The sequence below is a fragment of the Delphinapterus leucas genome, chromosome 12, assembly GCF_059928025.1.
Source record: "Delphinapterus leucas isolate spDelLeu-1000000601 "Yukka" chromosome 12, BTC_Dleu_Yukka2, whole genome shotgun sequence".
In the NCBI taxonomy this organism is placed as follows: Eukaryota; Metazoa; Chordata; class Mammalia; order Artiodactyla; family Monodontidae; genus Delphinapterus; species Delphinapterus leucas.
In genome coordinates, this window is record NC_143140.1 from 447,492 (window position 1) to 472,384 (window position 24,893).

Consider the following 24,893-nt stretch of genomic DNA (forward strand, 5'->3'; position numbering starts at 1 on the left):
GGCCTGTGGCTATTCGAAAGCCTGCAGTGCCACAGGAAGAACAGGACTTCAACTGCAGTAAGAACGCAAGCTGACATCCTCTAGGAGGCACGGTGACTTCAGGCAGGACGTCTTAGATGGAATGCGAAGACGAGGGTTACCCTGAGTGCAGCTCAGGCTAGGGCAACGCGTAAGACTTCCACGCCGTGTGGGACGTGCCAGAACGGTGTTCGTGAACGTGTGCGAGGGCTGAGGAAATGAAGCTGCTCCAAAAGAGAGGGCAGTGCGTTTCCCTACAACCGGCATGCACAGAGGGGCTGTAACGGGCTCCGGGTCTGGACGTTGCTTAGCTGACCCAGGTGAGCCTGGGGTACTCAAGTGTTCCTGCGGGAATAGGGTGCCCAGGCTAGCGTCCTAGGTGTCCAGAAAACTGTGCTGCCGTTTAAGGAACGCAGAGCAGAGGCCAGCGCCTCATGGAAACTGCTGCACGCCTCTGCTTCTGCACGGCAAATCAGGGCCTTACTTCCAGGCATGTGTTCATGCTGGGTGTGCCGGTAGCGATATAGCAGGGTAAGATGCTGACTTTCTCCTCGAGCAGAGTGACTTCACGTACGAGGGCCTCGAAGTACTCCAAGCACAGTGTTCTCTCATGGCAGCGCACACAAGGACCATGAGAAGTTTTCTGTGCACTTCGGACTCACCAGCAATGTTGTCCTGAGGCCGTTCGAGGACTCTGGAAATGTCGCTCTCCTCAAGGAACGTACATTGTGTTGCCCATCACTGGGCACGCACAGAGGGCCTCCGAGGGATGCACCAATGGGCCTCGAAATTGCTCAGCCGGCCCACAGGGGTCTGGAGGTACTCAGTGAACTTGCAGGAAAACGAGGTCTACCCGAGAGGCCTAGGAGTCCTCAGACGTGTACTTCCTTTAAAGTAAAGCATATAAGGGACTAAGAACTCATGGAAACAGCTGCATGCCTCCCTTTCTGCACGGCTACTAAGGGCCTAACCTGGAGGCAAGTTTTCACGTTGAGATTCCCTTTAGCTCTAGAGCTTGTCAGGCTGACCACCACCGCGGCCATGGAAGCCCCTGGTTTAGACAGAGCAAACTCATTTTCTCCCCAGAAGCATTCTTACAGTGTTTACAGGCCTGTCAAGAGGAGGGAATGGCAGGCAGTTTCAATGCAGCGTGAACGCTGCCTTCAAAACGGGAAAGCAAGGCTAGTTCCAGCAGGTCCCCTTTTCCAGGGGCACACTCAGCATGCACCCCTGTGGCTTCTAACAAGTCCGAGGAGACACAGGTTACCCTGTGTTTCCTTCCCTGACTCAACTTCTCGAAGTAGGGTGTTCTGCATCATGCGAACTGCCTCAACCAAGGAACGCCGTAAGCTGCTCCTCTGGGCCTGTGGCTATTCGAAAGCCTGCAGTGCCACAGGAAGAACAGGACTTCAACTGCAGTAAGAACGCAAGCTGACTTCCTCTAGGAGGCACGGTGACTTCAGGCAGGACGTCTTAGGTGGAATGCGAAGACGAGGGTTACCCTGAGTGCAGCTCAGGCTAGGGCAACGCGTAAGACTTGCACGCCGTGTGGGACGAGCCAGAACGGTGTTCGTGAACGTGTGCGAGGGCTGAGGAAATGAAGCTGCTCCAAAAGAGAGGGCAGTGCGTTTCCCTACACCCGGCATGCACAGAGGGGCTGTAACGGGCTCCGGGTCTGGACGTTGCTTAGCTGACCCAGGTGAGCCTGGGGTACTCAAGTGTTCCTGCGGGAATAGGGTGCCCAGGCTAGCGTCCTAGGTGTCCAGAAAACTGTGCTGCCGTTCAAGGAACGCAGAGCAGAGGCCAGCGCCTCATGGAAACTGCTGCACGCCTCTGCTTCTGCACGGCAAATCAGGGCCTTACTTCCAGGCATGTGTTCATGCTGGGTGTGCCGGTAGCGATATAGCAGGGTAAGATGCTGACTTTCTCCTCGAGCAGAGTGACTTCACGTACGAGGGCCTCGAAGTGCTCCAAGCACAGTGTTCTCTCATGGCAGCTCACACAAGGACCATGAGAAGTTTTCTGTGCACTTCGGACTCACCAGCAAAGTTGTCCTGAGGCCGTTCGAGGACTCTGGAAATGTAGCTCTCCTCAAGGAACGTACAGTGTGTTGCCCATCACTGGGCACGCACAGAGGGCCTCCGAGGGATGCACCAATGGGCCTCGAAATTGCTCAGCCGGCCCACAGGGGTCTGGAGGTACTCAGTGAACTTGCAGGAAAACGAGGTCTACCCGAGAGGCCTAGGAGTCCTCAGACGTGTACTTCCTTTAAAGTAAAGCATATAAGGGACAAAGAACTCATGGAAATAGCTGCATGCCTCCCTTTCTGCACGGCTACTAAGGGCCTAACCTGGAGGCAACTTTTCACGTTGAGATTCCCTTTAGCTCTAGAGCTTGTCAGGCTGACCACCACCGCGGCCATGGAAGCCCCTGGTTTAGACAGAGCAAACTCATTTTCTCCCCAGAAGCATTCTTACTGTCTTTACAGGCCTGTCAAGAGGAGGGAATGGCAGGCAGTTTCAATGCAGCGTGAACGCTTCCTTCAAAACGGGAAAGCAAGGCTAGTTCCAGCAGGTCCCCTTTTCCAGGGGCACACTCAGCATGCACCCCTGTGGCTTTTAACAAGTCCGAGGAGACACAGGTTACCCTGTGTTTCCTTCCCTGACTCAACTTCTCGAAGTAGGGTGTTCTGCATCATGCGAACTGCCTCAACCAAGGAACGCCGTAAGCTGCTCCTCTGGGCCTGTGGCTATTCGAAAGCCTGCAGTGCCACAGGAAGAACAGGACTTCAACTGCAGTAAGAACGCAAGCTGACATCCTCTAGGAGGCACGGTGACTTCAGGCAGGACGTCTTAGATGGAATGCGAAGACGAGGGTTACCCTGAGTGCAGCTCAGGCTAGGGCAACGCGTAAGACTTCCACGCCGTGTGGGACGTGCCAGAACGGTGTTCGTGAACGTGTGCGAGGGCTGAGGAAATGAAGCTGCTCCAAAAGAGAGGGCAGTGCGTTTCCCTACAACCGGCATGCACAGAGGGGCTGTAACGGGCTCCGGGTCTGGACGTTGCTTAGCTGACCCAGGTGAGCCTGGGGTACTCAAGTGTTCCTGCGGGAATAGGGTGCCCAGGCTAGCGTCCTAGGTGTCCAGAAAACTGTGCTGCCGTTTAAGGAACGCAGAGCAGAGGCCAGCGCCTCATGGAAACTGCTGCACGCCTCTGCTTCTGCACGGCAAATCAGGGCCTTACTTCCAGGCATGTGTTCATGCTGGGTGTGCCGGTAGCGATATAGCAGGGTAAGATGCTGACTTTCTCCTCGAGCAGAGTGACTTCACGTACGAGGGCCTCGAAGTACTCCAAGCACAGTGTTCTCTCATGGCAGCGCACACAAGGACCATGAGAAGTTTTCTGTGCACTTCGGACTCACCAGCAATGTTGTCCTGAGGCCGTTCGAGGACTCTGGAAATGTCGCTCTCCTCAAGGAACGTACATTGTGTTGCCCATCACTGGGCACGCACAGAGGGCCTCCGAGGGATGCACCAATGGGCCTCGAAATTGCTCAGCCGGCCCACAGGGGTCTGGAGGTACTCAGTGAACTTGCAGGAAAACGAGGTCTACCCGAGAGGCCTAGGAGTCCTCAGACGTGTACTTCCTTTAAAGTAAAGCATATAAGGGACTAAGAACTCATGGAAACAGCTGCATGCCTCCCTTTCTGCACGGCTACTAAGGGCCTAACCTGGAGGCAAGTTTTCACGTTGAGATTCCCTTTAGCTCTAGAGCTTGTCAGGCTGACCACCACCGCGGCCATGGAAGCCCCTGGTTTAGACAGAGCAAACTCATTTTCTCCCCAGAAGCATTCTTACAGTGTTTACAGGCCTGTCAAGAGGAGGGAATGGCAGGCAGTTTCAATGCAGCGTGAACGCTGCCTTCAAAACGGGAAAGCAAGGCTAGTTCCAGCAGGTCCCCTTTTCCAGGGGCACACTCAGCATGCACCCCTGTGGCTTCTAACAAGTCCGAGGAGACACAGGTTACCCTGTGTTTCCTTCCCTGACTCAACTTCTCGAAGTAGGGTGTTCTGCATCATGCGAACTGCCTCAACCAAGGAACGCCGTAAGCTGCTCCTCTGGGCCTGTGGCTATTCGAAAGCCTGCAGTGCCACAGGAAGAACAGGACTTCAACTGCAGTAAGAACGCAAGCTGACTTCCTCTAGGAGGCACGGTGACTTCAGGCAGGACGTCTTAGGTGGAATGCGAAGACGAGGGTTACCCTGAGTGCAGCTCAGGCTAGGGCAACGCGTAAGACTTGCACGCCGTGTGGGACGAGCCAGAACGGTGTTCGTGAACGTGTGCGAGGGCTGAGGAAATGAAGCTGCTCCAAAAGAGAGGGCAGTGCGTTTCCCTACAACCGGCATGCACAGAGGGGCTGTAACGGGCTCCGGGTCTGGACGTTGCTTAGCTGACCCAGGTGAGCCTGGGGTACTCAAGTGTTCCTGCGGGAATAGGGTGCCCAGGCTAGCGTCCTAGGTGTCCAGAAAACTGTGCTGCCGTTCAAGGAACGCAGAGCAGAGGCCAGCGCCTCATGGAAACTGCTGCACGCCTCTGCTTCTGCACGGCAAATCAGGGCCTTACTTCCAGGCATGTGTTCATGCTGGGTGTGCCGGTAGCGATATAGCAGGGTAAGATGCTGACTTTCTCCTCGAGCAGAGTGACTTCACGTACGAGGGCCTCGAAGTGCTCCAAGCACAGTGTTCTCTCATGGCAGCTCACACAAGGACCATGAGAAGTTTTCTGTGCACTTCGGACGCACCAGCAATGTTGTCCTGAGGCCGTTCCAGGACTCTGGAAATGTAGCTCTCCTCAAGGAACGTACAGTGTGTTGCCCATCACTGGGCACGCACAGAGGGCCTCCGAGGGATGCACCAATGGGCCTCGAAATTGCTCAGCCGGCCCACAGGGGTCTGGAGGTACTCAGTGAACTTGCAGGAAAACGAGGTCTACCCGAGAGGCCTAGGAGTCCTCAGACGTGTACTTCCTTTAAAGTAAAGCATATAAGGGACAAAGAACTCATGGAAATAGCTGCATGCCTCCCTTTCTGCACGGCTACTAAGGGCCTAACCTGGAGGCAACTTTTCACGTTGAGATTCCCTTTAGCTCTAGAGCTTGTCAGGCTGACCACCACCGCGGCCATGGAAGCCCCTGGTTTAGACAGAGCAAACTCATTTTCTCCCCAGAAGCATTCTTACAGTGTTTACAGGCCTGTCAAGAGGAGGGAATGGCAGGCACTTTCAATGCAGCGTGAACGCTGCCTTCAAAATGGGAAAGCAAGGCTAGTTCCAACAGGTCCCCTTTTCCAGGGGCACACTCAGCATGCACCCCTGTGGCTTCTAAGAAGTCCGAGGAGACACAGGTTACCCTGTGTTTCCTTCCCTGACTCAACTTCTCGAAGTAGGGTGTTCTGCATCATGCGAACTGCCTCAACCAAGGAACGCCGTAAGCTGCTCCTCTGGGCCTGTGGCTATTCGAAAGCCTGCAGTGCCACAGGAAGAACAGGACTTCAACTGCAGTAAGAACGCAAGCTGACTTCCTCTAGGAGGCACGGTGACTTCAGGCAGGACGTCTTAGGTGGAATGCGAAGACGAGGGTTACCCTGAGTGCAGCTCAGGCTAGGGCAACGCGTAAGACTTCCACGCCGTGTGGGACGTGCCAGAACGCTGTTCGTGAACGTGTGCGAGGGCTGAGGAAATGAAGCTGCTCCAAAAGAGAGGGCAGTGCGTTTCCCTACACCCGGCATGCACAGAGGGGCTGTAACGGGCTCCGGGTCTGGACGTTGCTTAGCTGACCCAGGTGAGCCTGGGGTACTCAAGTGTTCCTGCGGGAATAGGGTGCCCAGGCTAGCGTCCTAGGTGTCCAGAAAACTGTGCTGCCGTTCAAGGAACGCAGAGCAGAGGCCAGCGCCTCATGGAAACTGCTGCACGCCTCTGCTTCTGCACGGCAAATCAGGGCCTTACTTCCAGGCATGTGTTCATGCTGGGTGTGCCGGTAGCGATATAGCAGGGTAAGATGCTGACTTTCTCCTCGAGCAGAGTGACTTCACGTACGAGGGCCTCGAAGTACTCCAAGCACAGTGTTCTCTCATGGCAGCTCACACAAGGACCATGAGAAGTTTTCTGTGCACTTCGGACTCACCAGCAAAGTTGTCCTGAGGCCGTTCGAGGACTCTGGAAATGTAGCTCTCCTCAAGGAACGTACAGTGTGTTGCCCATCACTGGGCACGCACAGAGGGCCTCCGAGGGATGCACCAATGGGCCTCGAAATTGCTCAGCCGGCCCACAGGGGTCTGGAGGTACTCAGTGAACTTGCAGGAAAACGAGGTCTACCCGAGAGGCCTAGGAGTCCTCAGACGTGTACTTCCTTTAAAGTAAAGCATATAAGGGACAAAGAACTCATGGAAATAGCTGCATGCCTCCCTTTCTGCACGGCTACTAAGGGCCTAACCTGGAGGCAACTTTTCACGTTGAGATTCCCTTTAGCTCTAGAGCTTGTCAGGCTGACCACCACCGCGGCCATGGAAGCCCCTGGTTTAGACAGAGCAAACTCATTTTCTCCCCAGAAGCATTCTTACTGTCTTTACAGGCCTGTCAAGAGGAGGGAATGGCAGGCAGTTTCAATGCAGCGTGAACGCTTCCTTCAAAACGGGAAAGCAAGGCTAGTTCCAGCAGGTCCCCTTTTCCAGGGGCACACTCAGCATGCACCCCTGTGGCTTCTAACAAGTCCGAGGAGACACAGGTTACCCTGTGTTTCCTTCCCTGACTCAACTTCTCGAAGTAGGGTGTTCTGCATCATGCGAACTGCCTCAACCAAGGAACGCCGTAAGCTGCTCCTCTGGGCCTGTGGCTATTCGAAAGCCTGCAGTGCCACAGGAAGAACAGGACTTCAACTGCAGTAAGAACGCAAGCTGACATCCTCTAGGAGGCACGGTGACTTCAGGCAGGACGTCTTAGATGGAATGCGAAGACGAGGGTTACCCTGAGTGCAGCTCAGGCTAGGGCAACGCGTAAGACTTCCACGCCGTGTGGGACGTGCCAGAACGGTGTTCGTGAACGTGTGCGAGGGCTGAGGAAATGAAGCTGCTCCAAAAGAGAGGGCAGTGCGTTTCCCTACAACCGGCATGCACAGAGGGGCTGTAACGGGCTCCGGGTCTGGACGTTGCTTAGCTGACCCAGGTGAGCCTGGGGTACTCAAGTGTTCCTGCGGGAATAGGGTGCCCAGGCTAGCGTCCTAGGTGTCCAGAAAACTGTGCTGCCGTTTAAGGAACGCAGAGCAGAGGCCAGCGCCTCATGGAAACTGCTGCACGCCTCTGCTTCTGCACGGCAAATCAGGGCCTTACTTCCAGGCATGTGTTCATGCTGGGTGTGCCGGTAGCGATATAGCAGGGTAAGATGCTGACTTTCTCCTCGAGCAGAGTGACTTCACGTACGAGGGCCTCGAAGTACTCCAAGCACAGTGTTCTCTCATGGCAGCGCACACAAGGACCATGAGAAGTTTTCTGTGCACTTCGGACTCACCAGCAATGTTGTCCTGAGGCCGTTCGAGGACTCTGGAAATGTCGCTCTCCTCAAGGAACGTACATTGTGTTGCCCATCACTGGGCACGCACAGAGGGCCTCCGAGGGATGCACCAATGGGCCTCGAAATTGCTCAGCCGGCCCACAGGGGTCTGGAGGTACTCAGTGAACTTGCAGGAAAACGAGGTCTACCCGAGAGACCTAGGAGTCCTCAGACGTGTACTTCCTTTAAAGTAAAGCATATAAGGGACAAAGAACTCATGGAAATAGCTGCATGCCTCCCTTTCTGCACGGCTACTAAGGGCCTAACCTGGAGGCAACTTTTCACGTTGAGATTCCCTTTAGCTCTAGAGCTTGTCAGGCTGACCACCACCGCGGCCATGGAAGCCCCTGGTTTAGACAGAGCAAACTCATTTTCTCCCCAGAAGCATTCTTACAGTGTTTACAGGCCTGTCAAGAGGAGGGAATGGCAGGCACTTTCAATGCAGCGTGAACGCTGCCTTCAAAATGGGAAAGCAAGGCTAGTTCCAACAGGTCCCCTTTTCCAGGGGCACACTCAGCATGCACCCCTGTGGCTTCTAAGAAGTCCGAGGAGACACAGGTTACCCTGTGTTTCCTTCCCTGACTCAACTTCTCGAAGTAGGGTGTTCTGCATCATGCGAACTGCCTCAACCAAGGAACGCCGTAAGCTGCTCCTCTGGGCCTGTGGCTATTCGAAAGCCTGCAGTGCCACAGGAAGAACAGGACTTCAACTGCAGTAAGAACGCAAGCTGACTTCCTCTAGGAGGCACGGTGACTTCAGGCAGGACGTCTTAGGTGGAATGCGAAGACGAGGGTTACCCTGAGTGCAGCTCAGGCTAGGGCAACGCGTAAGACTTGCACGCCGTGTGGGACGTGCCAGAACGGTGTTCGTGAACGTGTGCGAGGGCTGAGGAAATGAAGCTGCTCCAAAAGAGAGGGCAGTGCGTTTCCCTACACCCGGCATGCACAGAGGGGCTGTAACGGGCTCCGGGTCTGGACGTTGCTTAGCTGACCCAGGTGAGCCTGGGGTACTCAAGTGTTCCTGCGGGAATAGGGTGCCCAGGCTAGCGTCCTAGGTGTCCAGAAAACTGTGCTGCCGTTCAAGGAACGCAGAGCAGAGGCCAGCGCCTCATGGAAACTGCTGCACGCCTCTGCTTCTGCACGGCAAATCAGGGCCTTACTTCCAGGCATGTGTTCATGCTGGGTGTGCCGGTAGCGATATAGCAGGGTAAGATGCTGACTTTCTCCTCGAGCAGAGTGACTTCACGTACGAGGGCCTCGAAGTACTCCAAGCACAGTGTTCTCTCATGGCAGCTCACACAAGGACCATGAGAAGTTTTCTGTGCACTTCGGACTCACCAGCAAAGTTGTCCTGAGGCCGTTCGAGGACTCTGGAAATGTAGCTCTCCTCAAGGAACGTACAGTGTGTTGCCCATCACTGGGCACGCACAGAGGGCCTCCGAGGGATGCACCAATGGGCCTCGAAATTGCTCAGCCGGCCCACAGGGGTCTGGAGGTACTCAGTGAACTTGCAGGAAAACGAGGTCTACCCGAGAGGCCTAGGAGTCCTCAGACGTGTACTTCCTTTAAAGTAAAGCATATAAGGGACAAAGAACTCATGGAAATAGCTGCATGCCTCCCTTTCTGCACGGCTACTAAGGGCCTAACCTGGAGGCAACTTTTCACGTTGAGATTCCCTTTAGCTCTAGAGCTTGTCAGGCTGACCACCACCGCGGCCATGGAAGCCCCTGGTTTAGACAGAGCAAACTCATTTTCTCCCCAGAAGCATTCTTACAGTGTTTACAGGCCTGTCAAGAGGAGGGAATGGCAGGCAGTTTCAATGCAGCGTGAACGCTTCCTTCAAAACGGGAAAGCAAGGCTAGTTCCAGCAGGTCCCCTTTTCCAGGGGCACACTCAGCATGCACCCCTGTGGCTTCTAACAAGTCCGAGGAGACACAGGTTACCCTGTGTTTCCTTCCCTGACTCAACTTCTCGAAGTAGGGTGTTCTGCATCATGCGAACTGCCTCAACCAAGGAACGCCGTAAGCTGCTCCTCTGGGCCTGTGGCTATTCGAAAGCCTGCAGTGCCACAGGAAGAACAGGACTTCAACTGCAGTAAGAACGCAAGCTGACATCCTCTAGGAGGCACGGTGACTTCAGGCAGGACGTCTTAGATGGAATGCGAAGACGAGGGTTACCCTGAGTGCAGCTCAGGCTAGGGCAACGCGTAAGACTTCCACGCCGTGTGGGACGTGCCAGAACGGTGTTCGTGAACGTGTGCGAGGGCTGAGGAAATGAAGCTGCTCCAAAAGAGAGGGCAGTGCGTTTCCCTACAACCGGCATGCACAGAGGGGCTGTAACGGGCTCCGGGTCTGGACGTTGCTTAGCTGACCCAGGTGAGCCTGGGGTACTCAAGTGTTCCTGCGGGAATAGGGTGCCCAGGCTAGCGTCCTAGGTGTCCAGAAAACTGTGCTGCCGTTTAAGGAACGCAGAGCAGAGGCCAGCGCCTCATGGAAACTGCTGCACGCCTCTGCTTCTGCACGGCAAATCAGGGCCTTACTTCCAGGCATGTGTTCATGCTGGGTGTGCCGGTAGCGATATAGCAGGGTAAGATGCTGACTTTCTCCTCGAGCAGAGTGACTTCACGTACGAGGGCCTCGAAGTACTCCAAGCACAGTGTTCTCTCATGGCAGCGCACACAAGGACCATGAGAAGTTTTCTGTGCACTTCGGACTCACCAGCAATGTTGTCCTGAGGCCGTTCGAGGACTCTGGAAATGTCGCTCTCCTCAAGGAACGTACATTGTGTTGCCCATCACTGGGCACGCACAGAGGGCCTCCGAGGGATGCACCAATGGGCCTCGAAATTGCTCAGCCGGCCCACAGGGGTCTGGAGGTACTCAGTGAACTTGCAGGAAAACGAGGTCTACCCGAGAGACCTAGGAGTCCTCAGACGTGTACTTCCTTTAAAGTAAAGCATATAAGGGACAAAGAACTCATGGAAATAGCTGCATGCCTCCCTTTCTGCACGGCTACTAAGGGCCTAACCTGGAGGCAACTTTTCACGTTGAGATTCCCTTTAGCTCTAGAGCTTGTCAGGCTGACCACCACCGCGGCCATGGAAGCCCCTGGTTTAGACAGAGCAAACTCATTTTCTCCCCAGAAGCATTCTTACAGTGTTTACAGGCCTGTCAAGAGGAGGGAATGGCAGGCACTTTCAATGCAGCGTGAACGCTGCCTTCAAAATGGGAAAGCAAGGCTAGTTCCAACAGGTCCCCTTTTCCAGGGGCACACTCAGCATGCACCCCTGTGGCTTCTAAGAAGTCCGAGGAGACACAGGTTACCCTGTGTTTCCTTCCCTGACTCAACTTCTCGAAGTAGGGTGTTCTGCATCATGCGAACTGCCTCAACCAAGGAACGCCGTAAGCTGCTCCTCTGGGCCTGTGGCTATTCGAAAGCCTGCAGTGCCACAGGAAGAACAGGACTTCAACTGCAGTAAGAACGCAAGCTGACTTCCTCTAGGAGGCACGGTGACTTCAGGCAGGACGTATTAGGTGGAATGCGAAGACGAGGGTTACCCTGAGTGCAGCTCAGGCTAGGGCAACGCGTAAGACTTCCACGCCGTGTGGGACGTGCCAGAACGCTGTTCGTGAACGTGTGCGAGGGCTGAGGAAATGAAGCTGCTCCAAAAGAGAGGGCAGTGCGTTTCCCTACACCCGGCATGCACAGAGGGGCTGTAACGGGCTCCGGGTCTGGACGTTGCTTAGCTGACCCAGGTGAGCCTGGGGTACTCAAGTGTTCCTGCGGGAATAGGGTGCCCAGGCTAGCGTCCTAGGTGTCCAGAAAACTGTGCTGCCGTTCAAGGAACGCAGAGCAGAGGCCAGCGCCTCATGGAAACTGCTGCACGCCTCTGCTTCTGCACGGCAAATCAGGGCCTTACTTCCAGGCATGTGTTCATGCTGGGTGTGCCGGTAGCGATATAGCAGGGTAAGATGCTGACTTTCTCCTCGAGCAGAGTGACTTCACGTACGAGGGCCTCGAAGTACTCCAAGCACAGTGTTCTCTCATGGCAGCTCACACAAGGACCATGAGAAGTTTTCTGTGCACTTCGGACTCACCAGCAAAGTTGTCCTGAGGCCGTTCGAGGACTCTGGAAATGTAGCTCTCCTCAAGGAACGTACAGTGTGTTGCCCATCACTGGGCACGCACAGAGGGCCTCCGAGGGATGCACCAATGGGCCTCGAAATTGCTCAGCCGGCCCACAGGGGTCTGGAGGTACTCAGTGAACTTGCAGGAAAACGAGGTCTACCCGAGAGGCCTAGGAGTCCTCAGACGTGTACTTCCTTTAAAGTAAAGCATATAAGGGACAAAGAACTCATGGAAATAGCTGCATGCCTCCCTTTCTGCACGGCTACTAAGGGCCTAACCTGGAGGCAACTTTTCACGTTCAGATTCCCTTTAGCTCTAGAGCTTGTCAGGCTGACCACCACCGCGGCCATGGAAGCCCCTGGTTTAGACAGAGCAAACTCATTTTCTCCCCAGAAGCATTCTTACAGTGTTTACAGGCCTGTCAAGAGGAGGGAATGGCAGGCACTTTCAATGCAGCGTGAACGCTGCCTTCAAAATGGGAAAGCAAGGCTAGTTCCAACAGGTCCCCTTTTCCAGGGGCACACTCAGCATGCACCCCTGTGGCTTCTAAGAAGTCCGAGGAGACACAGGTTACCCTGTGTTTCCTTCCCTGACTCAACTTCTCGAAGTAGGGTGTTCTGCATCATGCGAACTGCCTCAACCAAGGAACGCCGTAAGCTGCTCCTCTGGGCCTGTGGCTATTCGAAAGCCTGCAGTGCCACAGGAAGAACAGGACTTCAACTGCAGTAAGAACGCAAGCTGACTTCCTCTAGGAGGCACGGTGACTTCAGGCAGGACGTCTTAGGTGGAATGCGAAGACGAGGGTTACCCTGAGTGCAGCTCAGGCTAGGGCAACGCGTAAGACTTCCACGCCGTGTGGGACGTGCCAGAACGCTGTTCGTGAACGTGTGCGAGGGCTGAGGAAATGAAGCTGCTCCAAAAGAGAGGGCAGTGCGTTTCCCTACACCCGGCATGCACAGAGGGGCTGTAACGGGCTCCGGGTCTGGACGTTGCTTAGCTGACCCAGGTGAGCCTGGGGTACTCAAGTGTTCCTGCGGGAATAGGGTGCCCAGGCTAGCGTCCTAGGTGTCCAGAAAACTGTGCTGCCGTTCAAGGAACGCAGAGCAGAGGCCAGCGCCTCATGGAAACTGCTGCACGCCTCTGCTTCTGCACGGCAAATCAGGGCCTTACTTCCAGGCATGTGTTCATGCTGGGTGTGCCGGTAGCGATATAGCAGGGTAAGATGCTGACTTTCTCCTCGAGCAGAGTGACTTCACGTACGAGGGCCTCGAAGTGCTCCAAGCACAGTGTTCTCTCATGGCAGCTCACACAAGGACCATGAGAAGTTTTCTGTGCACTTCGGACTCACCAGCAAAGTTGTCCTGAGGCCGTTCGAGGACTCTGGAAATGTAGCTCTCCTCAAGGAACGTACAGTGTGTTGCCCATCACTGGGCACGGACAGAGGGCCTCCGAGGGATGCACCAATGGGCCTCGAAATTGCTCAGCCGGCCCACAGGGGTCTGGAGGTACTCAGTGAACTTGCAGGAAAACGAGGTCTACCCGAGAGGCCTAGGAGTCCTCAGACGTGTACTTCCTTTAAAGTAAAGCATATAAGGGACAAAGAACTCATGGAAATAGCTGCATGCCTCCCTTTCTGCACGGCTACTAAGGGCCTAACCTGGAGGCAACTTTTCACGTTGAGATTCCCTTTAGCTCTAGAGCTTGTCAGGCTGACCACCACCGCGGCCATGGAAGCCCCTGGTTTAGACAGAGCAAACTCATTTTCTCCCCAGAAGCATTCTTACAGTCTTTACAGGCCTGTCAAGAGGAGGGAATGGCAGGCAGTTTCAATGCAGCGTGAACGCTTCCTTCAAAACGGGAAAGCAAGGCTAGTTCCAGCAGGTCCCCTTTTCCAGGGGCACACTCAGCATGCACCCCTGTGGCTTCTAACAAGTCCGAGGAGACACAGGTTACCCTGTGTTTCCTTCCCTGACTCAACTTCTCGAAGTAGGGTGTTCTGCATCATGCGAACTGCCTCAACCAAGGAACGCCGTAAGCTGCTCCTCTGGGCCTGTGGCTATTCGAAAGCCTGCAGTGCCACAGGAAGAACAGGACTTCAACTGCAGTAAGAACGCAAGCTGACATCCTCTAGGAGGCACGGTGACTTCAGGCAGGACGTCTTAGATGGAATGCGAAGACGAGGGTTACCCTGAGTGCAGCTCAGGCTAGGGCAACGCGTAAGACTTCCACGCCGTGTGGGACGTGCCAGAACGGTGTTCGTGAACGTGTGCGAGGGCTGAGGAAATGAAGCTGCTCCAAAAGAGAGGGCAGTGCGTTTCCCTACAACCGGCATGCACAGAGGGGCTGTAACGGGCTCCGGGTCTGGACGTTGCTTAGCTGACCCAGGTGAGCCTGGGGTACTCAAGTGTTCCTGCGGGAATAGGGTGCCCAGGCTAGCGTCCTAGGTGTCCAGAAAACTGTGCTGCCGTTTAAGGAACGCAGAGCAGAGGCCAGCGCCTCATGGAAACTTCTGCACGCCTCTGCTTCTGCACGGCAAATCAGGGCCTTACTTCCAGGCATGTGTTCATGCTGGGTGTGCCGGTAGCGATATAGCAGGGTAAGATGCTGACTTTCTCCTCGAGCAGAGTGACTTCACGTACGAGGGCCTCGAAGTACTCCAAGCACAGTGTTCTCTCATGGCAGCTCACACAAGGACCATGAGAAGTTTTCTGTGCACTTCGGACTCACCAGCAAAGGTGTCCTGAGGCCGTTCGAGGACTCTGGAAATGTAGCTCTCCTCAAGGAACGTACAGTGTGTTGCCCATCACTGGGCACGCACAGAGGGCCTCCGAGGGATGCACCAATGGGCCTCGAAATTGCTCAGCCGGCCCACAGGGGTCTGGAGGTACTCAGTGAACTTGCAGGAAAACGAGGTCTACCCGAGAGGCCTAGGAGTCCTCAGACGTGTACTTCCTTTAAAGTAAAGCATATAAGGGACAAAGAACTCATGGAAATAGCTGCATGCCTCCCTTTCTGCACGGCTACTAAGGGCCTAACCTGGAGGCAACTTTTCACGTTGAGATTCCCTTTAGCTCTAGAGATTGTCAGGCTGACCACCACCGCGGCCATGGAAGCCCCTGGTTTAGACAGAGCAAACTCATTTTCTCCCCAGAAGCATTCTTACAGTGTTTACAGGCCTGTCAAGAGGAGGGAATGGCAGGCAGTTTCAATGCAGCGTGAACGCTGCCTTCAAAACGGGAAAGCAAGGCTAGTTCCAGCAGGTCCCCTTTTCCAGGGGCACACTCAGCATGCACCCCTGTGGCTTCTAACAAGTCCGAGGAGACACAGGTTACCCTGTGTTTCCTTCCCTGACTCAACTTCTCGAAGTAGGGTGTTCTGCATCATGCGAACTGCCTCAACCAAGGAACGCCGTAAGCTGCTCCTCTGGGCCTGTGGCTATTCGAAAGCCTGCAGTGCCACAGGAAGAACAGGACTTCAACTGCAGTAAGAACGCAAGCTGACATCCTCTAGGAGGCACGGTGACTTCAGGCAGGACGTCTTAGGTGGAATGCGAAGACGAGGGTTACCCTGAGTGCAGCTCAGGCTAGGGCAACGCGTAAGACTTCAACGCCGTGTGGGACGTGCCAGAACGGTGTTCGTGAACGTGTGCGAGGGCTGAGGAAATGAAGCTGCTCCAAAAGAGAGGGCAGTGCGTTTCCCTACACCCGGCATGCACAGAGGGGCTGTAACGGGCTCCGGGTCTGGACGTTGCTTAGCTGACCCAGGTGAGCCTGGGGTACTCAAGTGTTCCTGCGGGAATAGGGTGCCCAGGCTAGCGTCCTAGGTGTCCAGAAAACTGTGCTGCCGTTCAAGGAACGCAGAGCAGAGGCCAGCGCCTCATGGAAACTGCTGCACGCCTCTGCTTCTGCACGGCAAATCAGGGCCTTACTTCCAGGCATGTGTTCATGCTGGGTGTGCCGGTAGCGATATAGCAGGGTAAGATGCTGACTTTCTCCTCGAGCAGAGTGACTTCACGTACGAGGGCCTCGAAGTGCTCCAAGCACAGTGTTCTCTCATGGCAGCTCACACAAGGACCATGAGAAGTTTTCTGTGCACTTCGGACTCACCAGCAATGTTGTCCTGAGGCCGTTCGAGGACTCTGGAAATGTCGCTCTCCTCAAGGAACGTACATTGTGTTGCCCATCACTGGGCACGCACAGAGGGCCTCCGAGGGATGCACCAATGGGCCTCGAAATTGCTCAGCCGGCCCACAGGGGTCTGGAGGTACTCAGTGAACTTGCAGGAAAACGAGGTCTACCCGAGAGGCCTAGGAGTCCTCAGACGTGTACTTCCTTTAAAGTAAAGCATATAAGGGACAAAGAACTCATGGAAATAGCTGCATGCCTCCCTTTCTGCACGGCTACTAAGGGCCTAACCTGGAGGCAACTTTTCACGTTGAGATTCCCTTTAGCTCTAGAGCTTGTCAGGCTGACCACCACCGCGGCCATGGAAGCCCCTGGTTTAGACAGAGCAAACTCATTTTCTCCCCAGAAGCATTCTTACAGTGTTTACAGGCCTGTCAAGAGGAGGGAATGGCAGGCACTTTCAATGCAGCGTGAACGCTGCCTTCAAAATGGGAAAGCAAGGCTAGTTCCAACAGGTCCCCTTTTCCAGGGGCACACTCAGCATGCACCCCTGTGGCTTCTAAGAAGTCCGAGGAGACACAGGTTACCCTGTGTTTCCTTCCCTGACTCAACTTCTCGAAGTAGGGTGTTCTGCATCATGCGAACTGCCTCAACCAAGGAACGCCGTAAGCTGCTCCTCTGGGCCTGTGGCTATTCGAAAGCCTGCAGTGCCACAGGAAGAACAGGACTTCAACTGCAGTAAGAACGCAAGCTGACTTCCTCTAGGAGGCACGGTGACTTCAGGCAGGACGTCTTAGGTGGAATGCGAAGACGAGGGTTACCCTGAGTGCAGCTCAGGCTAGGGCAACGCGTAAGACTTCCACGCCGTGTGGGACGTGCCAGAACGCTGTTCGTGAACGTGTGCGAGGGCTGAGGAAATGAAGCTGCTCCAAAAGAGAGGGCAGTGCGTTTCCCTACACCCGGCATGCACAGAGGGGCTGTAACGGGCTCCGAGTCTGGACGTTGCTTAGCTGACCCAGGTGAGCCTGGGGTACTCAAGTGTTCCTGCGGGAATAGGGTGCCCAGGCTAGCGTCCTAGGTGTCCAGAAAACTGTGCTGCCGTTCAAGGAACGCAGAGCAGAGGCCAGCGCCTCATGGAAACTGCTGCACGCCTCTGCTTCTGCACGGCAAATCAGGGCCTTACTTCCAGGCATGTGTTCATGCTGGGTGTGCCGGTAGCGATATAGCAGGGTAAGATGCTGACTTTCTCCTCGAGCAGAGTGACTTCACGTACGAGGGCCTCGAAGTACTCCAAGCACAGTGTTCTCTCATGGCAGCTCACACAAGGACCATGAGAAGTTTTCTGTGCACTTCGGACTCACCAGCAAAGTTGTCCTGAGGCCGTTCGAGGACTCTGGAAATGTAGCTCTCCTCAAGGAACGTACAGTGTGTTGCCCATCACTGGGCACGCACAGAGGGCCTCCGAGGGATGCACCAATGGGCCTCGAAGTTGCTCAGCCGGCCCACAGGGGTCTGGAGGTACTCAGTGAACTTGCAGGGAAAACGAGGCCTACCCGAGAGGCCTAGGAGTCCTCAGACGTGTACTTCCTTTAAAGTAAAGCATATAAGGGACTAAGAACTCATGGAAACAGCTGCATGCCTCCCTTTCTGCACGGCTACTAAGGGCCTAACCTGGAGGCAAGTTTTCACGTTGAGATTCCCTTTAGCTCTAGAGCTTGTCAGGCTGACCACCACCGCGGCCATGGAAGCCCCTGGTTTAGACAGAGCAAACTCATTTTCTCCCCAGAAGCATTCTTACAGTGTTTACAGGCCTGTCAAGAGGAGGGAATGGCAGGCAGTTTCAATGCAGCGTGAACGCTGCCTTCAAAACGGGAAAGCAAGGCTAGTTCCAGCAGGTCCCCTTTTCCAGGGGCACACTCAGCATGCACCCCTGTGGCTTCTAACAAGTCCGAGGAGACACAGGTTACCCTGCGTTTCCTTCCCTGACTCAACTTCTCGAAGTAGGGTGTTCTGCATCATGCGAACTGCCTCAACCAAGGAACGCCGTAAGCTGCTCCTCTGGGCCTGTGGCTATTCGAAAGCCTGCAGTGCCACAGGAAGAACAGGACTTCAACTGCAGTAAGAACGCAAGCTGACTTCCTCTAGGAGGCACGGTGACTTCAGGCAGGACGTCTTAGGTGGAATGCGAAGACGAGGGTTACCCTGAGTGCAGCTCAGGCTAGGGCAACGCGTAAGACTTGCACGCCGTGTGGGACGTGCCAGAACGGTGTTCGTGAACGTGTGCGAGGGCTGAGGAAATGAAGCTGCTCCAAAAGAGAGGGCAGTGCGTTTCCCTACACCCGGCATGCACAGAGGGGCTGTAACGGGCTCCGGGTCTGGACGTTGCTTAGCTGACCCAGGTGAGCCTGGGGTACTCAAGTGTTCCTGCGGGAATAGGGTGCCCAGGCTAGCGTCCTAGGTGTCCAGAAAACTGTGCTGCCGTTCAAGGAACGCAGAGCAGAGGCCAGCGCCTCATGGAAACTGCTGCACGCCTCTGCTTCTGCACGGCAAATCAGGGCCTTACTTCCAGGCATGTGTTCATGCTGGGTGTGCCGGTAGCGATATAGCAGGGTAAGATGCTGACTTTCTCCTCGAGCAGAGTGACTTCACGTACGAGGGCCTCGAAGTGCTCCAAGCACAGTGTTCTCTCATGGCAGCTCACACAAGGACCATGAGAAGTTTTCTGTGCACTTCGGACGCACCAGCAATGTTGTCCTGAGGCCGTTCCAGGACTCTGGAAATGTCGCTCTCCTCAAGGAACGTACAGTGTGTTGCCCATCACTGGGCACGCACAGAGGGCCTCCGAGGGATGCACCAATGGGCCTCGAAATTGCTCAGCCGGCCCACAGGGGTCTGGAGGTACTCAGTGAACTTGCAGGAAAACGAGGTCTACCCGAGAGGCCTAGGAGTCCTCAGACGTGTACTTCCTTTAAAGTAAAGCATATAAGGGACAAAGAACTCATGGAAATAGCTGCATGCCTCCCTTTCTGCACGGCTACTAAGGGCCTAACCTGGAGGCAACTTTTCACGTTGAGATTCCCTTTAGCTCTAGAGCTTGTCAGGCTGACCACCACCGCGGCCATGGAAGCCCCTGGTTTAGACAGAGCAAACTCATTTTCTCCCCAGAAGCATTCTTACTGTCTTTACAGGCCTGTCAAGAGGAGGGAATGGCAGGCAGTTTCAATGCAGCGTGAACGCTTCCTTCAAAACGGGAAAGCAAGGCTAGTTCCAGCAGGTCCCCTTTTCCAGGGGCACACTCAGCATGCACCCCTGTGGCTTCTAACAAGTCCGAGGAGACACAGGTTACCCTGTGTTTCCTTCCCTGACTCAACTTCTCGAAGTAGGGTGTTCTGCATCATGCGAACTGCCTCAACCAAGGAACGCCGTAAGCTGCTCCTCTGGGCCTGTGGCTATTCGAAAGCCTGCAGTGCCACAGGAAGAACAGGACTTCAACTGCAGTAAGAACGCAAGCTGACATCCTCTAGGAGGCACGGTGACTTCAGGCAGGACGTCTTAGATGGAATGCGAAGACGAGGGTTACCCTGAGTGCAGCTCAGGCTAGGGCAACGCGTAAGACTTCAACGCCGTGTGGGACGTGCCAGAACGGTGTTCGTGAACGTGTGCGAGGGCTGAGGAAATGAAGCTGCTCCAAAAGAGAGGGCAGTGCGTTTCCCTACACCCGGCATGCACAGAGGGGCTGTAACGGGCTCCGGGTCTGGACGTTGCTTAGCTGACCCAGGTGAGCCTGGGGTACTCAAGTGTTCCTGCGGGAATAGGGTGCCCAGGCTAGCGTCCTAGGTGTCCAGAAAACTGTGCTGCCGTTTAAGGAACGCAGAGCAGAGGCCAGCGCCTCATGGAAACTGCTGCACGCCTCTGCTTCTGCACGGCAAATCAGGGCCTTACTTCCAGGCATGTGTTCATGCTGGGTGTGCCGGTAGCGATATAGCAGGGTAAGATGCTGACTTTCTCCTCGAGCAGAGTGACTTCACGTACGAGGGCCTCGAAGTACTCCAAGCACAGTGTTCTCTCATGGCAGCTCACACAAGGACCATGAGAAGTTTTCTGTGCACTTCGGACTCACCAGCAAAGTTGTCCTGAGGCCGTTCGAGGACTCTGGAAATGTAGCTCTCCTCAAGGAACGTACAGTGTGTTACCCATCACTGGGCACGCACAGAGGGCCTCCGAGGGATGCACCAATGGGCCTCGAAATTGCTCAGCTGGCCCACAGGGGTCTGGAGGTACTCAGTGAACTTACAGGGAAACGAGGTCTACCCGAGAGGCCTAGGAGTCCTCAGACGTGTACTTCCTTTAAAGTAAAGCATATAAGGGACAAAGAACTCATGGAAATAGCTGCATGCCTCCCTTTCTGCACGGCTACTAAGGGCCTAACCTGGAGGCAACTTTTCACGTTGAGATTCCCTTTAGCTCTAGAGCTTGTCAGGCTGACAACCACCGCGGCCATGGAAGCCCCTGGTTTAGACAGAGCAAACTCATTTTCTCCCCAGAAGCATTCTTACAGTGTTTACAGGCCTGTCAAGAGGAGGGAATGGCAGGCACTTTCAATGCAGCGTGAACGCTTCCTTGAAAACGGGAAAGCAAGGCTAGTTCCAGCAGGTTCCCTTTTCCAGGGGCACACTCAGCATGCACCCCTGTGGCTTCTAACAAGTCCGAGGAGACACAGGTTACCCTGTGTTTCCTTCCCTGACTCAACTTCTCGAAGTAGGGTGTTCTGCATCATGCGAACTGCCTCAACCAAGGAACGCCGTAAGCTGCTCCTCTGGGCCTGTGGCTATTCGAAAGCCTGCAGTGCCACAGGAAGAACAGGACTTCAACTGCAGTAAGAACGCAAGCTGACTTCCTCTAGGAGGCACGGTGACTTCAGGCAGGACGTCTTAGGTGGAATGCGAAGACGAGGGTTACCCTGAGTGCAGCTCAGGCTAGGGCAACGCGTAAGACTTGCACGCCGTGTGGGACGTGCCAGAACGGTGTTCGTGAACGTGTGCGAGGGCTGAGGAAATGAAGCTGCTCCAAAAGAGAGGGCAGTGCGTTTCCCTACACCCGGCATGCACAGAGGGGCTGTAACGGGCTCCGGGTCAGGACGTTGCTTAGCTGACCCAGGTGAGCCTGGGGTACTCAAGTGTTCCTGCGGGAATAGGGTGCCCAGGCTAGCGTCCTAGGTGTCCAGAAAACTGTGCTGCCGTTCAAGGAACGCAGAGCAGAGGCCAGCGCCTCATGGAAACTGCTGCACGCCTCTGCTTCTGCACGGCAAATCAGGGCCTTACTTCCAGGCATGTGTTCATGCTGGGTGTGCCGGTAGCGATATAGCAGGGTAAGATGCTGACTTTCTCCTCGAGCAGAGTGACTTCACGTACGAGGGCCTCGAAGTGCTCCAAGCACAGTGTTCTCTCATGGCAGCTCACACAAGGACCATGAGAAGTTTTCTGTGCACTTCGGACTCACCAGCAATGTTGTCCTGAGGCCGTTCGAGGACTCTGGAAATGTCGCTCTCCTCAAGGAACGTACATTGTGTTGCCCATCACTGGGCACGCACAGAGGGCCTCCGAGGGATGCACCAATGGGCCTCGAAATTGCTCAGCCGGCCCACAGGGGTCTGGAGGTACTCAGTGAACTTGCAGGAAAACGAGGTCTACCCGAGAGGCCTAGGAGTCCTCAGACGTGTACTTCCTTTAAAGTAAAGCATATAAGGGACAAAGAACTCATGGAAATAGCTGCATGCCTCCCTTTCTGCACGGCTACTAAGGGCCTAACCTGGAGGCAACTTTTCACGTTGAGATTCCCTTTAGCTCTAGAGCTTGTCAGGCTGACCACCACCGCGGCCATGGAAGCCCCTGGTTTAGACAGAGCAAACTCATTTTCTCCCCAGAAGCATTCTTACAGTGTTTACAGGCCTGTCAAGAGGAGGGAATGGCAGGCACTTTCAATGCAGCGTGAACGCTGCCTTCAAAATGGGAAAGCAAGGCTAGTTCCAACAGGTCCCCTTTTCCAGGGGCACACTCAGCATGCATCCCTGTGGCTTCTAAGAAGTCCGAGGAGACACAGGTTACCCTGTGTTTCCTTCCCTGACTCAACTTCTCGAAGTAGGGTGTTCTGCATCATGCGAACTGCCTCAACCAAGGAACGCCGTAAGCTGCTCCTCTGGGCCTGTGGCTATTCGAAAGCCTGCAGTGCCACAGGAAGAACAGGACTTCAACTGCAGTAAGAACGCAAGCTGACTTCCTCTAGGAGGCACGGTGACTTCAGGCAGGACGTCTTAGGTGGAATGCGAAGACGAGGGTTACCCTGAGTGCAGCTCAGGCTAGGGCAACGCGTAAGACTTCCACGCCGTGTGGGACGTGCCAGAACGCTGTTCGTGAACGTGTGCGAGGGCTGAGGAAATGAAGCTGCTCCAAAAGAGAGGGCAGTGCGTTTCCCTACACCCGGCATGCACAGAGGGGCTGTAACGGGCTCCGGGTCTGGATGTTGCTTAGCTGACCCAGGTGAGCCTGGGGTGCTCAAGTGTTCCTGCGGGAATAGGGTGCCCAGGCTAGCGTCCTAGGTGTCCAGAAAACTGTGCTGCCGTTCAAGGAACGCAGAGCAGAGGCCAGCGCCTCATGGAAACTGCTGCACGCCTCTGCTTCTGCACGGCAAATCAGGGCCTTACTTCCAGGCATGTGTTCATGCTGGGTGTGCCGGTAGCGATATAGCAGGGTAAGATGCTGACTTTCTCCTCGAGCAGAGTGACTTCACGTACGAGGGCCTCGAAGTGCTCCAAGCACAGTGTTCTCTCATGGCAGCTCACACAAGGACCATGAGAAGTTTTCTGTGCACTTCGGACTCACCAGCAAAGTTGTCCTGAGGCCGTTCGAGGACTCTGGAAATGTAGCTCTCCTCAAGGAACGTACAGTGTGTTGCCCATCACTGGGCACGCACAGAGGGCCTCCGAGGGATGCACCAATGGGCCTCGAAATTGCTCAGCCGGCCCACAGGGGTCTGGAGGTACTCAGTGAACTTGCAGGAAAACGAGGTCTACCCGAGAGGCCTAGGAGTCCTCAGACGTGTACTTCCTTTAAAGTAAAGCATATAAGGGACAAAGAACTCATGGAAATAGCTGCATGCCTCCCTTTCTGCACGGCTACTAAGGGCCTAACCTGGAGGCAACTTTTCACGTTGAGATTCCCTTTAGCTCTAGAGCTTGTCAGGCTGACCACCACCGCGGCCATGGAAGCCCCTGGTTTAGACAGAGCAAACTCATTTTCTCCCCAGAAGCATTCTTACTGTCTTTACAGGCCTGTCAAGAGGAGGGAATGGCAGGCAGTTTCAATGCAGCGTGAACGCTTCCTTCAAAACGGGAAAGCAAGGCTAGTTCCAGCAGGTCCCCTTTTCCAGGGGCACACTCAGCATGCACCCCTGTGGCTTCTAACAAGTCCGAGGAGACACAGGTTACCCTGTGTTTCCTTCCCTGACTCAACTTCTCGAAGTAGGGTGTTCTGCATCATGCGAACTGCCTCAACCAAGGAACGCCGTAAGCTGCTCCTCTGGGCCTGTGGCTATTCGAAAGCCTGCAGTGCCACAGGAAGAACAGGACTTCAACTGCAGTAAGAACGCAAGCTGACATCCTCTAGGAGGCACGGTGACTTCAGGCAGGACGTCTTAGATGGAATGCGAAGACGAGGGTTACCCTGAGTGCAGCTCAGGCTAGGGCAACGCGTAAGACTTCCACGCCGTGTGGGACGTGCCAGAACGGTGTTCGTGAACGTGTGCGAGGGCTGAGGAAATGAAGCTGCTCCAAAAGAGAGGGCAGTGCGTTTCCCTACAACCGGCATGCACAGAGGGGCTGTAACGGGCTCCGGGTCTGGACGTTGCTTAGCTGACCCAGGTGAGCCTGGGGTACTCAAGTGTTCCTGCGGGAATAGGGTGCCCAGGCTAGCGTCCTAGGTGTCCAGAAAACTGTGCTGCCGTTTAAGGAACGCAGAGCAGAGGCCAGCGCCTCATGGAAACTGCTGCACGCCTCTGCTTCTGCACGGCAAATCAGGGCCTTACTTCCAGGCATGTGTTCATGCTGGGTGTGCCGGTAGCGATATAGCAGGGTAAGATGCTGACTTTCTCCTCGAGCAGAGTGACTTCACGTACGAGGGCCTCGAAGTACTCCAAGCACAGTGTTCTCTCATGGCAGCGCACACAAGGACCATGAGAAGTTTTCTGTGCACTTCGGACTCACCAGCAATGTTGTCCTGAGGCCGTTCGAGGACTCTGGAAATGTCGCTCTCCTCAAGGAACGTACATTGTGTTGCCCATCACTGGGCACGCACAGAGGGCCTCCGAGGGATGCACCAATGGGCCTCGAAATTGCTCAGCCGGCCCACAGGGGTCTGGAGGTACTCAGTGAACTTGCAGGAAAACGAGGTCTACCCGAGAGGCCTAGGAGTCCTCAGACGTGTACTTCCTTTAAAGTAAAGCATATAAGGGACTAAGAACTCATGGAAACAGCTGCATGCCTCCCTTTCTGCACGGCTACTAAGGGCCTAACCTGGAGGCAAGTTTTCACGTTGAGATTCCCTTTAGCTCTAGAGCTTGTCAGGCTGACCACCACCGCGGCCATGGAAGCCCCTGGTTTAGACAGAGCAAACTCATTTTCTCCCCAGAAGCATTCTTACAGTGTTTACAGGCCTGTCAAGAGGAGGGAATGGCAGGCAGTTTCAATGCAGCGTGAACGCTGCCTTCAAAACGGGAAAGCAAGGCTAGTTCCAGCAGGTCCCCTTTTCCAGGGGCACACTCAGCATGCACCCCTGTGGCTTCTAACAAGTCCGAGGAGACACAGGTTACCCTGTGTTTCCTTCCCTGACTCAACTTCTCGAAGTAGGGTGTTCTGCATCATGCGAACTGCCTCAACCAAGGAACGCCGTAAGCTGCTCCTCTGGGCCTGTGGCTATTCGAAAGCCTGCAGTGCCACAGGAAGAACAGGACTTCAACTGCAGTAAGAACGCAAG